Source organism: Saimiri boliviensis, chromosome 17, assembly GCF_048565385.1.
Source record: "Saimiri boliviensis isolate mSaiBol1 chromosome 17, mSaiBol1.pri, whole genome shotgun sequence".
Taxonomy (NCBI): domain Eukaryota; kingdom Metazoa; phylum Chordata; class Mammalia; order Primates; family Cebidae; genus Saimiri; species Saimiri boliviensis.
This window is the reverse complement of record NC_133465.1, coordinates 28,081,952-28,105,147: the sequence shown is the minus strand read 5'-3', so window position 1 is coordinate 28,105,147 and position 23,196 is coordinate 28,081,952. Positions and strand designations below refer to the sequence as shown.

At 49.7% G+C, this 23,196-nt stretch overlaps 1 long non-coding RNA gene across 1 annotated transcript; it reads left to right on the top strand.

The window, feature by feature from the left end:
* The first annotated feature begins 2,052 nt into the window (after window positions 1–2,052).
* Window positions 2,053–21,761, top strand: LOC141581828 (uncharacterized). Its single transcript, XR_012514597.1, has 3 exons — window positions 2,053–3,057; window positions 18,893–19,063; window positions 20,231–21,761. It is a non-coding gene; the product is annotated as an uncharacterized LOC141581828 (long non-coding RNA).
* The last annotated feature ends 1,435 nt before the right edge of the window (window positions 21,762–23,196 follow it).

Genomic DNA, 23,196 nt, shown 5'->3' with positions numbered 1-23,196 from the left:
GTGACCTTGGCAGGACGTCTCCCCTCGCTGGCCGTGGGTTCCCCATTCGACAGGAGGCAGCTCAGCATTTCTCATTGGGATGCTATTGACCTTTGTGAGGGACAGTTTTTCCTAGTGAGCATTCCCGGTCCCCAGTGCATTAAGTGCCAGCAGCAGCCCCTGTCACTGTGGCAGCCAAAAAATACCCTACACGTTTCCAACCACCCTGGTCTTGAAGGGCCTTGCCAAGCCTGCCGTTCTGTATTTCTGTGCTTCTTGAGCGTTTAGGACAAATTGGGGAGGGGAGGAGTAGAAACCGTTACTATTGCTCACAGGCTTGCAAGGGGATGAAATTGGGATGAGCCTTGAAGCATAACTAGGAGTTTGCAAGGTAAGCAAGGGATGGGGACTGGGTGAGGGGAGTGTAACACATTGTAGCGGGAAGGATCAGCTTGTGGGCAGGCATGGAGATAGGAAAGAACATGGGGTATTTGGAAAAGTACAGATATTCCCTGTGGTCCCCAGGCGTGGTCTGGGCTGAGAAGCCAGGCAGTAGAGGTGCGGCTTCAACTTGTAGATAACAGAGAACCAGCAAGGCTTTTGTTGCTGTTTTTGTTTGTTTGCTCTGTCACCAGGCTGGAGTACAGTAGCGTGATCTCAGCTCACTGCAACCTCTGCCTCCCGGGTTCAAATGATTCTCCTGCCTCAGCCTCCCGAGTAGCTGGGGTTACAGGCGCCTGCCACCACACCCCACTAATTTGTGTAATTTTAGTAGAGACAGGTTTTCACCATGTTGGCCAGGCTGGTATCGAATTCCTGATATCAGGTGATCCACCCACCACGCCTGGCCCAGCAAAGCTTTTTAAATGGGGCAGAAACTTATTTCCCCTCCTCCTGAGCAGGAGCAGGTTTCTCCACCCCAGTCCCTCTGGACTGACGCCTGAGTGTGAATCAGGAGAATGTCTCACTCCTCATAGCTCAGGACTGCAAAGAATGCAACCGCACAGCTGGGATTTTGGGAGACATTTAGAGGTGACAGAGAGTGGGCTGCTCTTTTTTTTTTTTTTTTTTTTTGAGACAGAGTCTCGCACTGTCACCCAGACTGGAGTGCAGTGGCGCAATCTTGGCTCACTGCAACCTCCACCTCCCACGTTCAAGCGATTCTCCTGCTTCAGCCTCTCGAGTAGCTGGAATTACAGGCACCCACCACCACACCTGGCTAATTTTTTGTTTTTTTTTTTTTGTTTTTAGTAGAGATAGGGTTTCACTATGTTGGCCAGGCTGGCCTCGAACACCTGACCTCGCGATCCACCTGCCTCGCCTCCCAAAGTGCTGGGATTACAGGTGTGAGCCACCGCGCCTAGCCTTTTTTTCTTTTCTTTTCTTTTCCTTCCTTCCTTCCTTCTTTCTTTCTTCTTTCTTTTTTTTTTTGTCTCCCTCTGACACCTGGGCTGCTGGAGTGCAGTGGCAAAATCATAGGTTGCTATAGCCTCAGCCTTCCAGGTTCAAGTGGTCCTCCCACATGTGGGGGACGACAGGCACACACCACCACACCGGCAAATTTTTTGTAGAGACGAGGTCTCACTATGTTGTCCAAGCTGGTCTCAAACTTCTGGGCTCAAGCAATCCATCATCCTCAGCCTCCCAAAGTGCTGGGATTGCAGGCATAAGCCACTGTGCACGCTTCCTAAACTAGAGGAGAGCACCATGGGGGGTGAGTGTGCCTGTGGAGTGTGTGTGTGAGCAGGAGTGTGCTCATGAGTGTGTGTGCCCTACGCATGCAGGCTGCTCATTCATTCATTTCATATGTAAGTGCCAATTGCACAGCGAGAGATGAACACACCCTGACCTGGTCCTGGTACTCATGGAGCATGGAATCCAGTGGATCCAGTAAAGGAGAAAGAAACAAGAAAACAAAACAAAATACATCCCAAAGCTAGAGTGCGAGGCAGCTAGGGCGGGAGTGGGGAATGAGGGCCAGTGGAGAAGAGCCTGCTAGATAGGTGGGTGTCAGAGGGCCCTCTCACCAGCAGATGGTGGGCATCTGCTGGGCTGGGACCACTGCCTCACCGGCCTTCAGTTTCTTTTGGGGAGGATTGCCCGTTCTCTGCTGGACAGAATCTATCAGGCTCCCTCTGCCCTGCCCTGCCCTGCCCTGCCACAGGGTGAACATGTGACCCCAGCCAGCCAGTAAGATTGTCCACCTCTCCCATTCCTGTGCAGAAGGACAAGGACAGTCTCCCAGTTGCATCCTGCCACACATTCCTGCCCCCAGATCCAGACGCTTGCCCTTCCCACCACGTGGCCCTCAGGAGCTGTCTGGGTCCTGCCCTGACTCAGAGCTGGTTTTCCAGCCTCCCCACCGATTTTCTGAGCTTTTGTGGGGGTGTCTATCTCTGTGTGGCTTTGATTTTGGCTTTTAAACGAGCAAAGGCAGAATGAAGGTGCCGTGAGCACAGATGAGACTCTCAGGATACGTCCTCCTTCCATTGCACTCTCGGAAGGGAGCGTAGAGGCCGCTGCGTTTCCTGGAGCCGGCCACCTTAACGCGGTGCCTGCGCGCACGGGTCCCCCAGAGCGCACACTCCTTCACCAGCCAGCCCGAGTGCGAATGCGGGGCCCTGGCCAGCCTCGCCGCGGGAGGAAATGCCAGCCGCGTTTCTTTAAGCCTCAGTCAGCCTCCCCAGGGACTCTCCATCGCCCTAAAGCTTCCTCCTAGGCCTTGTCAGTGGTGCAGGCCTGGTCCGCCCGGAGCAGCGGGGCCTCCGGCAGGGGCCTGTGACTCAGGGCTCAGTCAGGCGGCGCAGGATGTCAGCGCCATTCACTGGGCCACAAGGAATCTCACTCTTCTATTTATAGGCAGCGCAACTGCTGGCCCAGCCTGGCCAGAGGAAGTGGCTGCTGCTGCCAGCGAGTCAGGAGCCAGGATGAGGGAGGCATTGCTCTGCCTCCTCTGCCTGCCTGGGGCAGGGGGGATTTCCAGGTTAAGACAGGCTCTTCCACTGCAGAACGGTCAAGTCTGGGACAAGCCGGGACAAGGAGCTCATGTGGCTTCATGACCCATCCATTGGGCAACAGGTTGGTGGATATGGGGTGGCTTGGTGTGTCATGAGCCTAGAAGGGAGGGCAAGATGGGGACCCCCCATGACCCTGCGAGGGTGGGGGAAGAGGTTAGGTAAAGGCAGTGCCCGGAGGCCTGGCATTCTGAAGTCTGGCTCCAGACAACTCACCCCACCCTTCCTTTATCAGGGTCCCAACTTCATCTGTCAGAGACCCTCACTCCCCCTTGCCGTCTTGCCCCACACCAGGATAGCGGTGTGTGCTTAGGAAGTGAACATTGAATACCTACTAAGAGGTGAGCCCTGTCACGTCCATTCCTGCACCCAGCCTCACAGCAGTTTCATAACATAAGCCCGCCCACTTAACAGAAATCAAAACTGAGGTCAAGGCACTTGCCTGGCTTTGGGTGTGTGCACAAATGTGCCCTCTATGTGTAAGTGTTGTAAAATGTCAGCTACCTTCCTGTCACAGAGGACCTGTGAGGGGTAACTGAGATGGCCTTGGCCTTGGCTTTTATTTATTTATTTGAGATGGAGTCTTGCTCTGTTGCCAGGCTGGAGTGCAGTGGCACCATCTTGGCTCACTGCAACCTCTGCTTCCCAGGTTCAAGCGATTCTCCTGCCTCAGCTTTCCAAGTGGCTGGGATTGCAGGTGTGCACCACCACACCTGGCTAAGTTTTGTATTTTTAATAGAGATGGGGTTTCACCATCTTGGCCAGGCTGATCTCATTCTCTTGACCTTGTGATCTGCCTGCCTTGGCCTCCCAAAGTGCTGGGATTACAGGCGTGAGTCACTGCGCCCCGCGGCCTTGGCCATTGTGAATCTGATGCCATCTCTAGGAGTGCTCGTTTACATGGTCGACCTCTGTCCTCAGCTGACGGGTACATGAAGCGTGAAAGAGTCTTGTGTTTGTCTCCTGCACTGGACAAGGTGTCCCTTGAGGTCAGGAAGGGAGTCTGGCTCCTCCTGAGACCCCAAGACCCCAGCTTGGATGGAGCTTGGCACCGGCCAGGTGCTCAGTAGACCACCTACCTCGTGGGCCCGCAGAGGCTCGCCATCCTCACACTTGGCTTCTGCAGGCAGCAGCCCTTCCGGGTGCTTTGCTGCACTGGGTCTGCACAAGGGCCAGGTGCTCAGAGAATGAGGACAGGAGGGACACTGCTTCCCGAGAGGCTGCCCAACAGGGAGCCCCAGGCCTTCAGTCCTAGTGTCAGGTTGGAACCAATTTCCTGAACAGAAGGCTTTTCCTACTGAGTCCACTGGGGCCAGTTCAGAGGAGACCAGCCTGTGGCCACACTGGATACGGCAGACCTGCGCTCTGCACCAGGACAGGGGGGTAGCCCTCATGCCTGCCTTTGTATTCCACAGGACAGCCTCCCCAACCCTGCGTTCCCTCCCGAGGTCCAGATCTGCCCACTCTCCAGGGCTGCTGTGACTGCCCGCTGGTCCACCATTCATGCTGCTACCAAGGGGCAGGTTACCCCTCCTGCCCAACCTGACCCCGTTCACCCATCCTCACTGACCCTGAGGAAGCTGGAGTACTTGGTAGGCCTTGACTGAAGGACTGGCCATTGTTTCAAAGACAGGCAAATGGGAGGGAAGAATAGAGTAGGGGAGGGAATCAGGGTGGATTTGAGATGGGATATCACTGCCTGGAGCTCCAGAGGACCCTTTCTGGCCCCTCCTGCAGTCCTTGCTCATCCCTGTCACCTCCTCCTCCAGGAAGCCTTCCCTACCTCCCCAACCAAAGTTCTCACCCTTCCTTCCAACCCCACCGGATCTCATTCTAAGGCGATCAGCAAACCTCAGGGCCCTTCCTGAGTCTTGCAAACTTTGCAGGTCTGACAGTCTCTACGTGTCAGCGGCTTTCCTCTTGTGGGCAGGACCCACTGAGAGCACATAGGAAGTAACGTAGTAGGGGAGGGGTTGGCTCTGAAGGGCTCCCCTAAGGAGGGGAGGATGAGTAGGAGTACGGTCAGTGTGAGCAGAAAAGGGGTCCCAAGGGGTGAAGATCTTGGGGAGGGGAGGTAAAGCTCTGAGGATGTGCAAGGCGCTCTGGTGGATGGAGGGGGTGAAGCGTGGAGCCTCGGGGTGTGGAGGAAGTATTCCAAGGCAGGAGACGGGGGCAGAGCTCCAGGGCCTCAGGGCAGGCCGAGCTTCCTTCTGAGCACAAAGTTAGAGTCAGTCAAGGGTTTCGGGCAGGGTGCTGCTTTGCAGGCTGGGGTAAATGTGAAGAGGAGATAGACTGGTGGCAGGAGGGCCAGCTGGGGCTAGGGCAGTGTTCCTGCTGAGAGTTGATAGCGGCTGCACTTGGGGAGGTGGGGCGGTGGAGTAAATGGGAGGCCAGGGGAGAGCTCTGATGTGGCCTTGATGCCCTCCTCCCCAAGGCCCACCGGTACTGGGGAGGATTGGGGTGACTGGAGTGGGGAGAGGGAGAGCCCCTGATGAGGCCAGAGTCCAGGCCCAGAGAGACCCCGTCAGCTGTGCCACACATGACATCATGTTGTGTACTTAACACAAGGTAAACAGGGCTGGAAAAAGCCAAGTGCTTATTATCTGACTTAGTGGCCGCTGCTGGCTCCTTAACAACTAGTTTCCTGGGATTCTGCAGTTCTCGGGCAGAATGGAGCCAGAACCGACAGGCTTGGCTCTGTGCACAGAGAAGCCTTGCCCGGTCCCTGTGCTGGGGGCTCGCTGACCTCTTCCTTCTGGGAGTCATTCCCTACCAGTTCATGGGGCTGGGCCTGCTGAGAGCCAGACACCAGGCTGGACGTTGGAGCATGATGGAGAGCAAAGGCCAAATGTGGTCAGGAGGATTTGGTTTTAGGGAGCAGGTGGGTTTGAGACCCCAGGAGCAGAGTAGGGCAGTGGGAGCCCAGCAGGGAGGTAGGTTGTGGTAAGCACCCAAGCAAGAGTTGGCTGAGTCCTAGAATCCCAGAGGGCACCTTGGAGATTATCCACGTTTTTTTTTCTGAGACACAGTGTCACTTTGTCACCCAGGGTAGAGTGCAGTGGCATGATTTCAGCTCACTGCAACCTCTGCCTCCCAGGTTCAGGTGATTCTCCTGCCTCAGCCTCCAGAGTATCTGAAATGACAAACATGCATCACCACACCCAGCTAATTTTTGTATTTTTAGTCGGGATATTTTGTATTTTAGAGATGGCATTTCACCATGTTGGCCAGGCTGGTCTCAAACTCTCGCTCTCAGGTGATCTCATGGTGAGCCCACCGTGGCCAGCCCACTTTGCCATTTGATTCTATGGATGGGTAAACTGAGGCCCAGGGGAGTCGCATGACTCAGAGTCATACTGGAGAAGAACCAGGGGCAGGACTAAAACCCAGGTGTTCTGATGTCAGCGAGAAATTGGCTGGCTCAAGAATAGAAAGAAAAGCAAATTTAAACATTTAGTCCGCCTCCCCATTTCCACTCACCACCCAAGCATGCACACATGTGGGTTCTGCAAAGGTCAATGATCTTGTGAGAAATTCCTTCTTAGTGGGTAGGTTCCAAGTGCTTTCCTTCACTCCCAGAACCCACCCCCAATTGAGGCCAGAGGACGATGTTCCTTTGAGCAGAAACAGCCAAAGGACGGTCAGGTGCAGTGACTCACACCTGTAATCCCAGCACTTTGGGAGGCTGACGCGGGTGAATCACTTGAGTTCAAGAGTTCAAAACCAGCCTTGCCAACATGGTGAAACCCCGTCACTACTAAAAATACAAAAGTTTCTGGGCATGTGGGCACACGCTTTAATCCCAGCTACTTGGGAGGCTGAGGCAGGAGGATCGCTTGAGCCCAGGGGGCAGAGGTTGCAGTGAGTTAAGATCGCGCTGCTGCACTCCAGCTTCATCTGGTGACAGAGCAAGACTTCATCTAAAAAAAAAAAAAAAAAATAGCTGAAGGGTGACCAACAGCCAGCAGCTGCCAGGCAGCTTCAGAGGACTGATTGTTTGCCACTGCTCTGTGTGGCAGCACTGGGTACCTCTGGCCCCAGTCCACCCTCCCTCCTCCTGCCTCAGCCTTCCCTGGTTGGAGGCCCCAGCAAGGCAAGAACCTTCCAAAGAGCCCAGAGGCACAGCAGTTCCTGCACTAATGACACTCAGGGACTCTCGGACCTTCACTGGCAAAGCAGACCCTGAAAAATCATCTGGTAGATTTTTTTTCCTCTGCCTTAAAGAACAGCAACCACAGACAACAATATTCCTCTCTCTCTCTTTTTTTTTTTTTTTTTCTTTTTTTTTTTTGAGACAGAGTCTTGATCTGTTGCCAGGCTGGAGTGCAGTAGAGAAATCTTGGCTCACTGCAATCTCCACCTCCCATGTTCAAGCGATTCTCCTGCCTCAGCCTCCCAAGTAGCGAGATTACAGGCGTGCACCACCACACCCAGCTAATGGTATTTTTTGTAGAAACGGGGTTTCACCGTGTTGGCCAGGATGGTCTTGATCTCCTGACTTCGTGATCTGCCCACCTCGGCCTCCCAAAGTGCTGGGGTTACAGATATGAGCCACTGCGCCTGGCCAGTATTCCTCTTTTTCTATTGTCAGTTGAGTGTAACAGATAGGCAGCACAGAGGAAAGCTGGAAAACTAGCCCTACAGCCTTGGACAGATCCCAAACTCCCCTTGGGCCTCAGTTTCCCCACTGATATTGGCCCCTAAGCATTCTTAACCTTCACTAAGCTGTGAGTTTGAATGACCAGTTAATATCAATGACCAAAGCTTGCTCACCCTAGGCCCCTACTTCTGCTCCCAGGGCCTTTATAAGAGGGAGGCAGGAGGGTCAGAGTCAGAGGCAGTGACATGGTGGCAGAAACAGGGAGAGAAGGCAAGGGTCAGTGAGATGCAAGGAAAGGGCCAGGAGCCAAGGCAGCAGGTGGCGTCTAGAAACTGGAAAAGTCAAGGAAACAGATTCTCCCCTAGAGTGTCCACAAGGAACGCAGCACGGCCAGCACCTTGGCGTGAGGACGTCTTCTCCAGAACTGTAGGAGAGTAAGCGTGTGTTACCTTATGAAGTTTCTGGTTGTTTGTGACATCAGCGATTGGATACTGGATGACTCGAGAATAGAATGTGGCTGGCTCAAGGGTAGGACAGACGCCACTCCTGCTCATCCCAGACCACCTGCCTGGCCTCCTCTGCCCCATCTGCTGGGTCACTGCCGCTTCCTTGGTGACTCTGAGACACAGCTACCTCTGTTGGCCTCACTCTCCACGTGGGCTTCTGCAAGGGCCACCAAAGTCTGTGGGTTGCTGCCTGATCGCCCTAGCAACAAGTGTTTGCAATCTTTAAGGGGCAGTGGTAGCAGTGGCTTGGGCTTTTTCTGCGTCCTGGGTGTCACACATAAATGCGAATGCATATGGCTCACACATACACACACACACACACACACACACACACACACACACACACACGCGCGCACTCTGTCCCCTGAGTGCAGACCCACTGCCAGGCTAGAGCCAGCTGTCCCATGATTTTGGATTTTGTTCTTCGCCTTAAAGAACAGTAACCACAGACAACAGACCACCCTCACCAACAGCAGCCAGGCCGGTTTCTGAGGGGGGCTCCCTATGCTGAATGTCCCTTACCTCGTCACTTCTTCCCGGGGACCCCCATTCTCCACCCACCCCCCTCAAGGTGGCCAGACATTCTCCGTAGGAATGCCCCCAGCTGTGGATGTGCTTCAAGGTTTGCGATTTCTTACCGAGAGGCCTCAGCCGGTAGATCCACACGCAGTAGGTCCTCACTTAATGTCCTCTTGATGGGCTCTTGGAAACTGCGACTTTAAGCAAAATGACATACAGCAGGTTCTCAGTAATGTCGTTTCGTTACATGTCGTTTCCTTAATAATTGCATTTCATTATACATCATTTCGCTCAAAGTCACAGTTTCCAAGAACTTATATTGAGGATGTTAACTGAGGACTTACTGTCACGCTAGGGATGGGGTGTGGCAGGTGCGGAACTCCTCCTGCCAGGAGCCAGCCAGGGACCAGTGTCCCAGGCAGGACCTACCACGCCCGTGTGGCTTGTAACCTGGGTGTGGGAGGGAGGTGGGTGATGGTTGTGGATGAGCCCCCACGCCTCCCTGATCATTTTCTGGCCTGGACCCCTGCTATTGATGGCCCCAGCCCCTTCTCATCCTGCAGGTTTGTTTTTCCTGGGCCTCCCCCTCACTAGTGGCATAAGCAAGCCCCCTTCCTGTGGCCAGTTCAGCAGTTTCTTTCCAGAGAAACCACTGACAACAGTTGTGCAGGATCTTGGGAACATTTTCCTTTGAAAGACTTTGTAAGCTTTCCTTCAATTATGCAAGTGAAACGTGTTCCCTAAAGGAAAAAAAAAACAGGCAAAAAAAAAGGAACAAACAGAAGTGATCTCTCATCCTACCTATATCTACATAGAAATAATAATCCGATAAGCTACTGCTGACATCTTGCTATGTGTCTGATCTATTTCTAATAATCGGAGAGAAGATCATTGATCACTACTGGAATATTGTTTGTTTTTAACACAGCCAGCCACGATCATGTCACATATGCTTCTCCAGCACAGGCTTTTCTTACGCAGCAAATGTGTCAGGAGACCTAAGTTACATCATTAACACTTTCTGTGTCAGCAGACCTAAGTTACATCGTTAACATTTTCTGTGTCAGCAGACCTAAGTTACATCATTCTTCATGGTTCTGTGGTGTTTGCCGGTGTGAATATGCTATATTTTATTAAGTCGATTGTTGGACAACTATGTTGTTTCCAGTGTTTCAAAGCCATAAACAATGTTGCCTTGTGAAGACTTCTTTGCCCACTTACCCAGCTATTTCGGGAGGAGAAATTCCTAGAGGTGAAATTGTTTGGCCAGAGGTTGTGCACATTTTTAAGGCTTTTGGTGCATATTACTGGCCCCCTCCTAAATCCAGACCTATTTCTTTCATGCTTTGGATTTGTTATCTACTTTAGCATTAGCTCAAGGACAAATAAATTTAAGTGGTAAATCTATTTACAATTCCCCAGGCTGCTTCTGTCCATTAATATGCATGCATGAAAAAATGACTTGAGTTTCCATTTTTAAAATGCCAAGCATATTCTCACCCCAGTGTTCCTGTGCACCTGGCTCTTCCTGGTAGTTTTGAGAGTTTTGGATTAAATGCTGGGTTTTTTTTTTTTCCTTCTAGAGTGAGAAGTCCCTAGATGAAGCCAAAGACAGTATAGTTTCTCTGAGCCTCAGTTTGCTCATCTGTCAAATGGAGATATTATCAGTACTTTGCAGGATTTTCATGCAGGTGAAAAGAACCCAACTCCAGATTTGACTCATGGTGAGATCTCAGATCTTTAACTCTGTCCTTTCCTTTCCAGGGTCAGGTGGTGTGTGCAGTGGGGTCTCTTGGCCCGGGTGTTGTCACTGGACACTTCGTTCCTCCTGTCCTCTGTTTCCAGCTTTTCCTACCTGTAATTCCAGGTACCCAGGGCTAATTGCCTCCTCCAAGAACAACCCCCAGATTCGTTCCAACTTAAAAAGTCCTTGAGCTCTCACTAGGACAACCAAACAAGAGAACAGAACATTAGAGAAAATTGCTTGTCTAAAATAGACAAATAATTTTCATTCCATCCTTCTCTCTGTGCTCCACTTTATCTGTCTCCTTGCTGTCCCTTTTTCTACATAAGCCAGGCACGAAGGCGATATTATTCTTATAAATTCTTGAGATGGATTACATAATAATCTAGACTGAAAAAAGAACAGGCAACTGCTTGGTAAATGGACACGAGTCTTTGCAGCTATTTAAAAAGATAAAAACCCAGCTCATCCTTGCCTTCCAGTACTCAGTAGTAGCTGATTGCCCTTATTCTTGGGTGTTGCAGAGAGAGTCCCAGCTGGGCCTGTTCAGAACTGTGTTGCCCAACTTCCCTGATGATCAGAATCACCTGGGATGTTTATGACATTTGCAGCTTCGTGGGCTCCAGTCTAGACCTTCTGACTCAGAGTTTTCAGGGCAGAGGTCTGCACATTTACAAGTGAACATTGTATTTAGGTCTATACATTTACAAATGTGCATTGCATTTAATGAGTGGCCCTGGATGATTCTTAACTTCAGGAAAATATGGTTGACATTGTTCATAGAGGGAGAAAACCTCAGTAGTTTTCAACCGTAGCTGCACATTAGGGTCTCCTGGGAAGCTTTAAAAGCTCCAATGGGGCCGGGCGCGGTGGCTCACGCCTGTAATCCCAACACTTTGGGAGGCCAAGGCGGGTGGATCACAAGGTCAAGAGATCAAGACCATCCTGGTCAACATGGTGAAACCCCGTCTCTACTAAAAATAGAAAAATAATTAGCTGGGTATGGTGGTGCATGCCTGTAATCCCAGATACTCAGGAGGCTGAGGCAGGAGAACTGCCTGAACCCAGGAGGCAGAGGTTGCAGTGAGCCGAGATCGCGCCATTGCACTCCAGCCTGGGTAACAAGAGCGAAACTCTGTCTCAAAAAAAAGCTCCGACGCCCAGTTACATCAGAATCCCAATCATCTCGAACCACATTCAAGGAGTCAGTTGAAAAACCTCTGACATGGACCAAGAGTCCAGGGTTCTGAAAGAGAAAGCCCTGGCTTTGTCACTAATTCACTGGGTAGCATCTCCAGGCCCCAGTTTCCACACATACAAAATGAGGGACATGGACTAGTGCAGTGGGAAAATGCTCACTGTCCTGTGTGGCAGTCTGGTTGGTGGGTAGCTACTGCCTGGGTTACAGTACTGAGAACTCTGAAGCTAGGACTGGGCTAAACAGGAAAGTGTCGTGATGGATTAATGATGTCTGCCATGCGTGCGCAGGAGAGGTGTTGGCTCACATATGAATGTGCAAGAGCCAGGCCTCCCTGGTCATCTGCACGGTTCTGTTGAGCCTCTGTGACATAATAATCATGAACATAGCACCAGATTCATCGTGATGTATAGCTCAGATAATCTATGCAAATAACACCTTGTAACCTGTGAAGTGCTGTACAGGTATTGGCTATTACAATAACAGTTACTATTTTAGTTATTGAATGATATTTCTTTTTTTTTTTTTTTTTTTTTTGAGACGGAGTTTTGCTCTTGTTACCCAGGCTGGAGTGCAATGGCGCGATCTCGGCTCACCGCAACCTCCGCCTCCTGGGTTCAGGCAATTCTCCTGCCTCAGCCTCCTGAGTAGCTGGGATTACAGGCACGCGCCACCACGCCCAGCTAATTTTTTGTATTTTTAGTAGAGACGGGGCTTCACCATGTTGACCAGGATGGTCTCGATCTCTTGACCTCGTGATCTAACCGCCTCGGCCTCCCAAAGTGCTGGGATTACAGGCTTGAGCCACCGCGCCCGGCCCTTGAATGATATTTCTTCAACACCTTTTAAGGCAGGGTCATGAGTAGCAAGTGGCCTGTCTGGGTTAGGGTAGGGATAAGGTGTTGAGGTCAGAATGCACCATTAGAGGCCAGGCATGGTGGCTCACACCTGTAATCCCAGCACTTTGCGAGACTGAGGTGGGCGGATCACTTGAGGTCAGGAGTTCAAGACCAGCCTGGCCAACATGGCAAAACACTGTTTCTACTCAAAATAATAATAATAATAACAAGTGAGTTGGGTGTGGTGGTGTGCACCTGTAATCCCAGTTATCTGGCAGACTGAGGCAAGAGAATCACTGGAACCCGGGGGCCAGAGGTTGCCGTGAGCTGAGATCCTGGCACTGCATTCCGGCCTGTGCATCAAAGTGAGCAAGATTCTATCTTAAAAAAAAAAAAAAAAAAAAAAAAAAAAGCATCATTGAATGGGTAATCACAGGGGATTGCAGGAATTAATAGTTGAAAATATTAGAGATTTTAAAGCTAGAACTCTTTCTTTCAACCTAACTGAGAGGGAAATGATCGAGGGAAGACAACATATGGAGTTCTAGTTCCAGTTCTAGTACATCTCCGCCCCAACCAGCCTACAGCCCTGAGTCTTTCTACTCTCAGGCAGGATTATACTTAAGGACACCATCCATCCATCCCTCCGTCCATCCGTCCATCCGTCTACCTACCCATCCACCCACCCACCCCTCTACTCATCCACCCAGGCGTTCATCCATTTATCCATTTACTGAGCATTTTCCATGTACCTGGCCTACCTAGGTGCTAAAAGATAGTCAGGGCTGCTGTGTTTCACAACCCCAGGGGCAGCATTTCCACTGTGGTCTTTGCATAGGTCCACTGGACACAGAGTGAATAAGACAGACAAGGTCTTTGCTGGCATCGATCTTTCACGCTAAAGCGGGGACAGAAAATAAACAAGCAAACAAAGTGAATCAGCAAGATCATTTCACATAGAGATAAGTTCTAAGAAGAAACCGAAACAGGGTGATAGGATATGATACACAGTAACAGCTGGGGGATAGGCTGGGACCCTAGTTTGAAGGGGATGCCCAGGAAAGGTGATATTGGAGTAAAAATCTAAATAATCAGAAGGAGTTTTCCAAGTGAAGTTCTGAGGATCGAGCGTATCAGGCAGGGGGAGCTCCAAGTGCAAAGGCCCTGCGGTGGGAACGGTGCTGGGAGCCAAAAGAAGGCCAGTGCGGCTGTGTTACTAAAAAGGGGCCCCATCAGAACCCCAAGAAAGGGTTATTGGACCTCAGACAAGAAAGAATTCAGGGCAAGTCCATAGAATAGAATGAAAGCAAGTTTATTACAGAAGTAGAGACATAGGCAGGGCGCGGTGGCTCACGCCTGTAATCCCAGCACTCTGGGAGGAGGAGGCAGGCAGATCACGAGGTCGGGAGATCGAGACCATCCAAGCTAACACTGCAAAATCCTGTCTTTACTAAAAATTCAAAAAATTAACTGGGCATGGTGGCAGGTGCCTGTAGTTCCAGCTACTCAGGAGGCTGAGGCAGGAGAATCACTTGAACCCAGGAGGCGGAGGTTGCAGTGAGCCGAGATTGCACCACTGACACAGCGAGACTCCATCTCAGGAAAAAAAAAAAGTAGAGAAACAAAACAATGATAACTCTATAGGCAGGGCATCGGCATAGGTTGCTCAACTGAGTATATGAATAGTTCGTTCGTTCTTTCCTTCTTGCTTGCTTTCTTTCTTGACGGAGTTTTGCTCTTGTTGCCCAGGCTGGAGTGCATTGGCATGATCTCGGCTTGCTGCAACCTTCATCTCCCGGGTTTAAGGGATTCTCCTGCCTCAGCCTCCCGAGTAGCTGGGATTACAGGCATGCACCACCACGCCTGGCTAATCTTTGTATTTTCAGCAGAGAAGAGGTTTCTCCATGTTGGTTGGCCAAGCTGGTCTTAAACTCTTGATCTCAACTGATCTGCCCACCTCGGCTTCCCAAAGTGCTGGGATTACAGGTATGAGACCTCATGCCCAGCCTGTTATTTCTTGATTATACCCAGAACTGAGGGTTCCTCCCCTTTTAGACCATACAGGGTAACTTCCTAACATTGCCATGACGTTTGTAAACTGTCATGGTGCTGGTGGGAGTGTCTTTCTGCATGCTCATACATTATAAGTAGCATACAGTGAGCCGTGAGCATGACCAGAGGGCACTGTCATCGCCATCTTGGTTTTGGTGGGTTTGGCCAGCTTCATCCCGTTTCATCAGCAGGGTCTTTGTGACCTGTATCTTGTGCCGACCTCCTGTCTCATCCTGTGAGTAAGAATGCCTGACCTCCTGGAAATGCAGCCTAATAGGTTTCAGCCTTATTTTACCCAGCCCCAATTCAAGATGGAGTCGCTCTGGTTGGAACCCCTCTGACAGCTGGGGCTCAGTGTATGAAGAGAATGATATGAGATGGAGGAACTTTTGGCTTAGGCAACTGAGAGAATGGCGATGCCCTTTCCTGAGAAGGGAAGACTGAAGGAGGAACAGATGAGTTCAGAAGTGACTCAGATCTACGCTGGCTATGTTGCCTTGAGGTGCATGTTAGATATTCATGTGGAGATACTGAACAGGCAATTCAGGCTTGTAGTTCGGAACTCAGAGGTCGGGTTGGAGGTATGGATTTGGGAGCTGTGGCAGACATGGGGTTTTTTGCCCAATATCCATCCCCCTTTTCATGATAACTGCCCTAATTTATGTTCCTGTGACTCCACCCCTGCACTAGGGGTGGAGCATAGAACTCAAGCCCAGGCCAATCAGTAATCCCATCTTCTGGCCTTGTAAGTGTCTCTGGAGTGGGCGCTTGACCCTATTTGGAGCAATGCAACTACAGAAGACGAGTGTGAGGGTTTTCTGATTCTTTCAAGAGCACTCTGGAAGAGGCCTCTCTCTCCCTGAACGTGAAGAATCACATCGCCCTGGAAGCTGTTCACAGCTCTCTTGCAACCGCGAGGGTGGTCAGGATTACAGTAAAATTGATTCAGTAGAAGGCAGAACCAGGGAATATGGAAAACGAAAGGGAAAAGTCCTGACATTGAGTCACCGATGCCCACTCTGCCTCAGAGTTTTGTGAGATGCAAAATTCACTCAAAACTAGGTTGTTGGGGTGAAATCTCTGATCTTCGAAGCTGAACACAGCCCAACTGCTACGAGCCATGGGTTAGACGACGTCGCCTAGGGAGTGTGGACAGACCTGCGTGTGGACCAGGAGGAAGGCTACTGAAAGTTTTCCAAAGAAAGAGCTCTGGGATCCCTGGACGCAGCTATCCTGGAAATTTTCCTGTGTGGAGTCTGGGTCTCTTCTAGTGAAGAGGAAGTGAATGCACTGGAAAAACCTCAGGTCTTTGTGCCAGACAAGCTAGATTTGCACAGCCTCTGCCATTTGCTCATCGGGGCCTTTTGGCAACTTGCTGAACCTCTCTGAGCCTCAGTTCCTTCCCCCATTCAAAGGAGGTCACAGTAGCCACATCACGGGGTTGTGTGAAGGTTATGCTGTGTAAAGGCTGTGGGGTGGGGGGCTGACTTTCTGCCCCTCTCTTCTGCCCTCTGCTTGGTGGTGGTAAGCTCCTCTCTCTCTCAGAGCGTATTGAGGGACGCTGAGTCATTTTATAAAACTAAAAATGCTAAGTGCTCCCTCAAATCACTGTCTCCAGAGAAGCAGTTGATAGCCAAGCACATTTGTCCCTCCTTTTCATGCATGGATCACATTTTAGCGTGAAAATAGATTCTCTAATTAGGGGAGAAAGGAGCATCAGCTCCCATCTGCTGACTGCTAAGTGATGACTCACATGGGACAGGGAGGAAGGGATGCTTCTAACACAGGGACAGGATGACCAGTGGGATGGCACCACACCCTGAGAGATCGCTGAGGGGCAGCCCTGAAGGTGGGAGACACACAGAGCTTTTGCTGGACTGGAAGGTAATTCCTGGAGACAAGGCAGTCCCAGGGGGCCGGGATGCTGATTATGGATGAGTGAAGCCTGCGTAACTCGTCTCCCGAAAGGGCAGATCGTGAGGTCCTGCCAGGCCTCTGGCATGAGTCTTCCTGTTATCTATGAAGGACGCATTTCTTGGCTGGGTCCAAGTGTCAGCTCTGCCTCTCACTAACTTTCTGACCTGGGCAATGGATTTAATACCCTTGTACTTTTTCTATCCATAAAATAAAATCATGAGAGTCATGGCTGCTCCAGATATACTCATATCCTGATGGGGGAAGGCAAATGGCCTAACTTCTATTGAGGAAAATGTAGTCATTTCTAGTAAAATATGTATTTGCACTTTGACCCGGCAATCCTGTTACCAGAAAGGGGTCTTGATCTAGACCCCAAGAGTGTTCTTGGCTCTCGCACAAGAAGGAATTCAGGGCAATTCCATAGAGTAAAAAGAAAGTTTACTAGGCAAGTAAAGGAATAAATGAATGGCGATTCCATAGACAGAGCTGTCCCAAAGGCTGCTGGCTGCTCATTTTAACAAGAGGTGGATTATTCATGCCTCCCGTTTTTAGAGCATATAGGGTAACTTCCTGTTGTTGCCATGGCGTTTGTGAACTGTCATGGTGCTGGGGGGAGTGTAGCAGTGAGGATGACCTAAGGTCAATCGTCGCCATCGGTTTTGGTGGCTTTTGGCCAGCTTCTTTACTACAGCCTGTTTTATGAGCAAGGTCTTTATGACCTGTATCTTGTGCCGACCTCCTATCTCGTTCTATGATGAAGAATACCTTGCAATGTGCGGTGCATAGCTGGGAAGGCATGGCAGGGGGCGGGCGCAAGTCGGAAAGACACCAACCAGGGAATGGGTGATGAGGCTTGCCTTAATTTGGAGGAAGTCTGGGACTTGAGAGAGCCATACAATTTGAAAGACGAAGCACCGTTAAATGCAGAAACTTGTGGTCCAGATAGCTCAGCTGGTTAATTTCATGTTGCCACAGTTTATCATGAAACGAGAATAGTTAATTTCAGCCAGGGATGGTGGAATACAGTGGCGCCTTTCAGCTGCTCAGGAGGCTGAGGCAGGAGGATCCTTTGGGCCCAGGAGTTTGAGTCCAGCCTGGATAACAGCAGAACTTCATCTTTAAAAAAGAAGGACAAAATAGAACATGGACGAGATGGCTGGAGTCCTGTGAGTTCTAGTAATCATCTTATGACAATAAAGCAACCTTAAGCCACGTGATATGCTAAGGATGAAGGAAGATAGAGTCTAGGTGCCTGATGACAACATAGAGCTGTCACACAAGCCCTGATTCCCTACCTCTGGACTTCTCATTATGGGAGAAAATGAAACAATTTGTTTAAGCCGCACACACCCAAAAATGCCTTAACTTACTAGGAATGCAGCCCAGCAGGTCTTAGCCTTATTTTACCTAGCCCCTATTCAAGATGAACTTGCTGTAGCTCAAAATGTGTCTGACATGCCTACCCTCTAAGAATCTATCCCAAAATCACAGGGGCAAAAACACACGACATATATACATCAGTCTATTTGATACAGCATGATCTATACTAGGAAAAGGCTGGGCTGGGCGTGGTGGCTCAAGCCTATAATCCTAGCACTTTGGGAGGCCAAGGCAGGTGGATCACCTGAGGTCAAGAGTTCAAGACCAGCCTGGCCAACATGGTAAAACCCCTTCCCTCCTAAAATACAAAAATTAGCCAGGCACGGTGGTGGGCACCTGTAATCCCAGCTACTAGGGAGGCTGTGGGAGGGGAATCACTTGAACCCAGGAGGTACAGGTTGCAGTGAGCTGAGATCACACCACTGCACTCCAGCCTGGGCAGCAGAGTAAGACCCTGTCTCAAAAAAAAAAAAAAAAAAAAAAGAAAAAAGAAAAAAGGCTGGAAACAACTCAAACATCCATCAGTCAGGCTGGTTGAATAAGCTATGATCCATCTATACAATGGAATACTATGCAGCTGCTAAAAGGAACAAGGATTATTTCTATGTGTTGCTTTGGGGTGATCACCAGGATACAGTGTTATATGGAAAAAGATGGGAAAAATATGTTCAGTATACAGCCATTTATCCAAGAAAGGGGGGAAGGAGCATGTATACACACACACGCACACACACACACACACACACACACACACACACGTTCACACACCCCCCAGAACTTTTGAATTGGGAGGATATTTGTAGCTGGTTACCTATAAGGAAGTGGGGGTAGACAATAAGGTAGAAGGGAAAAGATAGAGTCTAGATTTCTCTGAACGTGGTTCACAATGCCCTTCCCTCTGTTTGTGTAAATATTTGGAATCTCTCATAATGCAACTTTTTATTTTTAAATGATTTTCCTTCCTTATTACACTGGCCAGTGGACCCATGGCACGGATCAGAGCCACCACCAACCTAAAGCCTTACCCCGGACTTTTCTGTGAGAAGCAGCAAGCCTTTCCTTGTTTCAATGACTGGATGATATCTAATTGTTCTGCAGCTTAGCCCACCCTAACTAATATGCAATCCCACCATTTCTCTTCTAGGTCTTACCTTGGCCTTTCCTTCCTGGCTCAAAACGTGTGGGTTCGCCTCACAGCTGAGCAACCTCCAGCTTAACCTCAAGTCCTTCTTTTACAATCCGCTCTCAAGGAGACAGAAGCCAAGCGTCAGGCCTCTTCCTTGGCTCCACTCCCAGGCTCACAAAGGAGTTGGAGGTACACTGGCAGCTCTCTATTGTTGCTGTCTACTTGTTCTATAAGCAAGGAGACACTCATTTTGGCCCAGTGGTTTTCACTATGTTCCTTCTACTCCTTTCCCTCCTCCTCCTCCTCCTCTCCTTCCTCCTGGCACCTCCCTCCCCTCCTTACCCTCTTGCCTTCCCACCCTGCTGTTGTATGTGACTTCTAATAAGTCTCCCTAAAAGGAAGGCAGGATTTCCTCCTTTTCCCCTGCCCTCATCCACGGCCTGAAATGTGTCCGCAGTGGTTGGACCTCTAGTAGCCATTTTGGACCCTGAGGACAAGAGTTGCATCTAGAAGTGACAGAGCAGAGAGCTGGGGGAAGCCCGAAGCCCTGATAATTCTGTGGCAACATCACACCACACCAGCTTCAGGCCACGTACTTCTGAACTTCATAAAAGATGTGCTAGTGTGGCCGGGTGCAGTGGCTTGTGCCTGTAATCCCAGCACTTTGGGAGGCCAAGGTGGGCAGATCACCTGAGGTCAGGAGTTCGAGACCAGCCTGACCAATATGTTGAAACCCCGTTTAACCCCTTCTCTGCTAAAAATATAGGCCAGGCGCAGTGGCTCACGCCTGTAATCCCAGCACTTTGAGAGGCCAAGGCAGGTGGATCACCAGGTCAAGAGATCGAGACCATCCTGGCCAACATGGTGAAACCTCGTCTCTACTGAAAATACAGAAATTAGCTGGGTGTGGTGGCACACGCCTGTGGTCCCAGCTACTTGGGAGGCTGAGGCAGGAGACTCGCTTGAACCCAGGAAGCGAAGGTTGCAGTGAGCTGAGATTTCACTACTGTACTCCAGCCTGGCAACAGAGCAAGACTCTGTCTCAAAAAAAAAAAAAAAAAAAAAAAAAAAATTAGCCAGGCGTGATGGTGTACGCCTGTAATCCCAGGTTCTTGAAGGCTGAGGCAGAAGAATCACCTGAATGGGGGAGGTGGAGGCTGAAGTGAGCTGAGATCATGCCACTGACTGCACTTCAGCATAGGCAACAGACTCCAACTCCAGAAAATAAATAAATAAAAATAAAAGATGTGATAATGTGAAAGAAATGAACTTTTATCTGTTTACGCTGTTGTTATTTTATGATTTTTTAAAAAAGCAGTTTAATCTGTCCTAATTGATGTCTTTACTTCCCAACAGCAGCTCAGGAACGCCTCTCTACAGGGCCCCAGACTACATTCTGGCCTAAGGAGAATCAGCTGGTTATTGTGAACTGTGCTGAATCTTAGAACTTCTACCCAGAAGTAAACGTGTCGACTCTGCTCACATCGTGTTGACCAAAGCAAGTCTCGTGGCCACATCTTATGGCAATGGGGTGGGGATACAGAATCCCCTCAAGGGGAAGGGCAAGGAATATTTAGAAATAGTAACATAGTCCATCCTAACAGCTGACAAAACCAAGGCCCAGAGAAGCCAAGTGGCTTACCTGACGTTTTACAGATGAGTAGGAGGCGAGTTAGAACCCTGGTTGGGGCCAGGTGGGATGGCTCACGCCTGTAATCCCAGCACTTTGGGAGGCTGAGGCGGGCAGATCACCTGAGGTCAGGAGTTTGAGAACCAGGCTGACCAACATGGAGAAACCCCGTCTCTACTAAAAATACAAAATTAGCCAGGCGTGGTGGCAGGGGCCTGTAATTCCAGCTACTTGGGAGGCCGAGGCAGAAGAATCGCTTGAACCCGGCAGGCAGAGGTTGCAGTGAGCTGAGACTGTGCCATTACACTCCAGCCTGGGCAACAAGAGTGAAACCCTGTCTCAAAAAAAAAAAAAAGAAAAAAAAAAGAACCCTTGTCAGGCTGATTTCAACTGTAATGCTCTTTCCTTTATACTTTACTATGTCTTAAAAGGAACACTTGATTTGGGAACATATAATGACTTTCAAGAAGGCAGTGCTTGGTGAAGGCAGGCATGCCCTCCAGGTGTCTTCTTTGGGGCAGCAGTTATAATCGCCCTCTCTTCTCCTCCCCACTTCTGAAGGTATCAAAATTTATTACTACAGTAGAGACTAGGAAAGGCACCCCTGCCCTAACTTTAGGAAGGATGACAAAACGTGTGGAGGAATGTGGGAAATAGCCTTCACGTGTGAGCACAGATATTCCCAGAGGCAAAGGTAACACAGTGTGACCATCTTGGGACCTTTCCAGTGAATTCAGATATTTTATGGATAAAGACAAAAGTCAGGAGGAAAGGCATATTCCTAAGTGGTGTGCAGGAAAGAATTATGGGATATTCTGTGTCGTTACATTTTTCTCTTGTGGGGAGAGCTATTTTGGCTCCTTCATCTTTCAAACCACTAATTTGATTTTCTTTTTCTTTTTTTTTTTTTTTGAGACGGAGTTTCACTCTTGTTACCCAGGCTGGAGTGCAATGGCGCGATCTCGGCTCACCGCAACCTCCGCCTCCTGGGTTCAGGCAATTCTCCTGCCTCAGCCTCCTGAGTAGCTGGGATTACAGGCACACGCCACCATGCCCAGCTAATTTTTTGCACCTTTAGTAGAGACGGGGTTTCACCATGTTGACCAGGATGGTCTCGATCTCTTGACCTCATGATCCACCCGCCTCGGCCTCCCAAAGTGCTAGGATTACAGGCTTGAGCCACCGCGCCCGGCCTAATTTGATTTTCTACATAACCAATCCACCTTTCAGTAGTCAGCATATTTTGAATATTTAAATTTGTACAGTTTCTTTTACACCCAGAAACTTTTTAAATGCTCTAAGTTTATCTACTCATGTTTCCCTCCCCCAGCCCCCCCCCCAACCCCCAACCCCCACACCCCCACCCCCGCTTTTCAGGTAATTTTCTGGTGTAATTTCATTGGTTAAATAGGAGCCACCTGTGCAACTAGGAAGAAAATGAGAAAAAGGAAAAATAAGGGCGTAGCACCTCACACCTGTAATCCCAGGACTTTGGGAGGCCGAGGCAGGTGATCACAAGTTAGAGACACCTGGCCAAAATGGTAAAACCCGTCTCTACTAACAATACAAAAAAAAATTAGCTGGGCATGGTGGAGCGCACCTATAGTCCCAGCTGCTCGGGAGGCTGAGGCAGGAATGGCTTCAGCCCGGGAGGTGGAGGTTGCAGTGAGCCAAGATCCTGCCACTGCACTCCAGCCTGGGCAGCAGAACAAGACTCCATCTCAAAAATAAAAATAAAATCTTAAAAATTAAATGGGTATGGTGGCGGGTACCTGTAATCTCAGCTACTCAGGAAGCTGAGGCAGGAGAATCGCTTAAACCTGGGAGGTGGAGGTTGCAGTGAGCCAAGATCGTGCCACTGCACTCCAGCCTGGGGGACAGAGTGAGACTCTATCTCAAAAAGAAAAAAAAAAAACCTTTATGAAAACAGGTGGTAGACTAGGGTGGCCCTTCAGCGGGAGTTTGCTGATGCCTTGTCAAGATGACAAATGCACCCTTAAACATCCTGTTTTCTTCCTCAGACTTCAGCTCTGCTGTCTGCCTGCCTGGTCTGCTCGTCTTGTTCCCCACCCCAGGCCAAGTGGAGTTGCCCTAGAGAGATAAAAGAGGTAGCTCTAAAGTCAGTACCCACCCCTTGCTTGGCTCCTCCAGATGATCTGGAAACAAGATGGAAAGCAGGCACTGCTGTCACCGGACTCACAGAGTCTCGCTTAGCTGCCTAGGCTGCAGTGCAGTGGTGTGATCTTGGCTAACCACAACCTCTGCCTCCCAGGCTCAAGCCATTCTCCTGCCTCAGCCTCCTGAGTAGCTGGGAATACAGGCACCCACCATCACACCTGGCTCATTTTTGTATTTTTAGTAGAGATGGGTGTCACCACGTTGGCCAGGCTGGTCTTGAACTCCTGACCTCATGTGTTCCATCCTCCTAGGCCTCCCAGAGTGCTAGGATTTACAGGCATGAGCCACTGTGCCAGGCCAATATTCTTTAAAAAGAAGACGTAGTAAACATAAAGCCTAGCGAACCAAATAATATAGCAGGTAAATAAAATATTTAAGGCAAATACTCCTAATAATACTAAGAGACCTTAATAAAAATTTATGTATGGTAGAAAATTTTTAAGTGTCCCTTTAAGAATCTGACAAGTCAAGCAGTTAAAATATGAGCAAAGACTTATAGAATATGAGTGTTCTG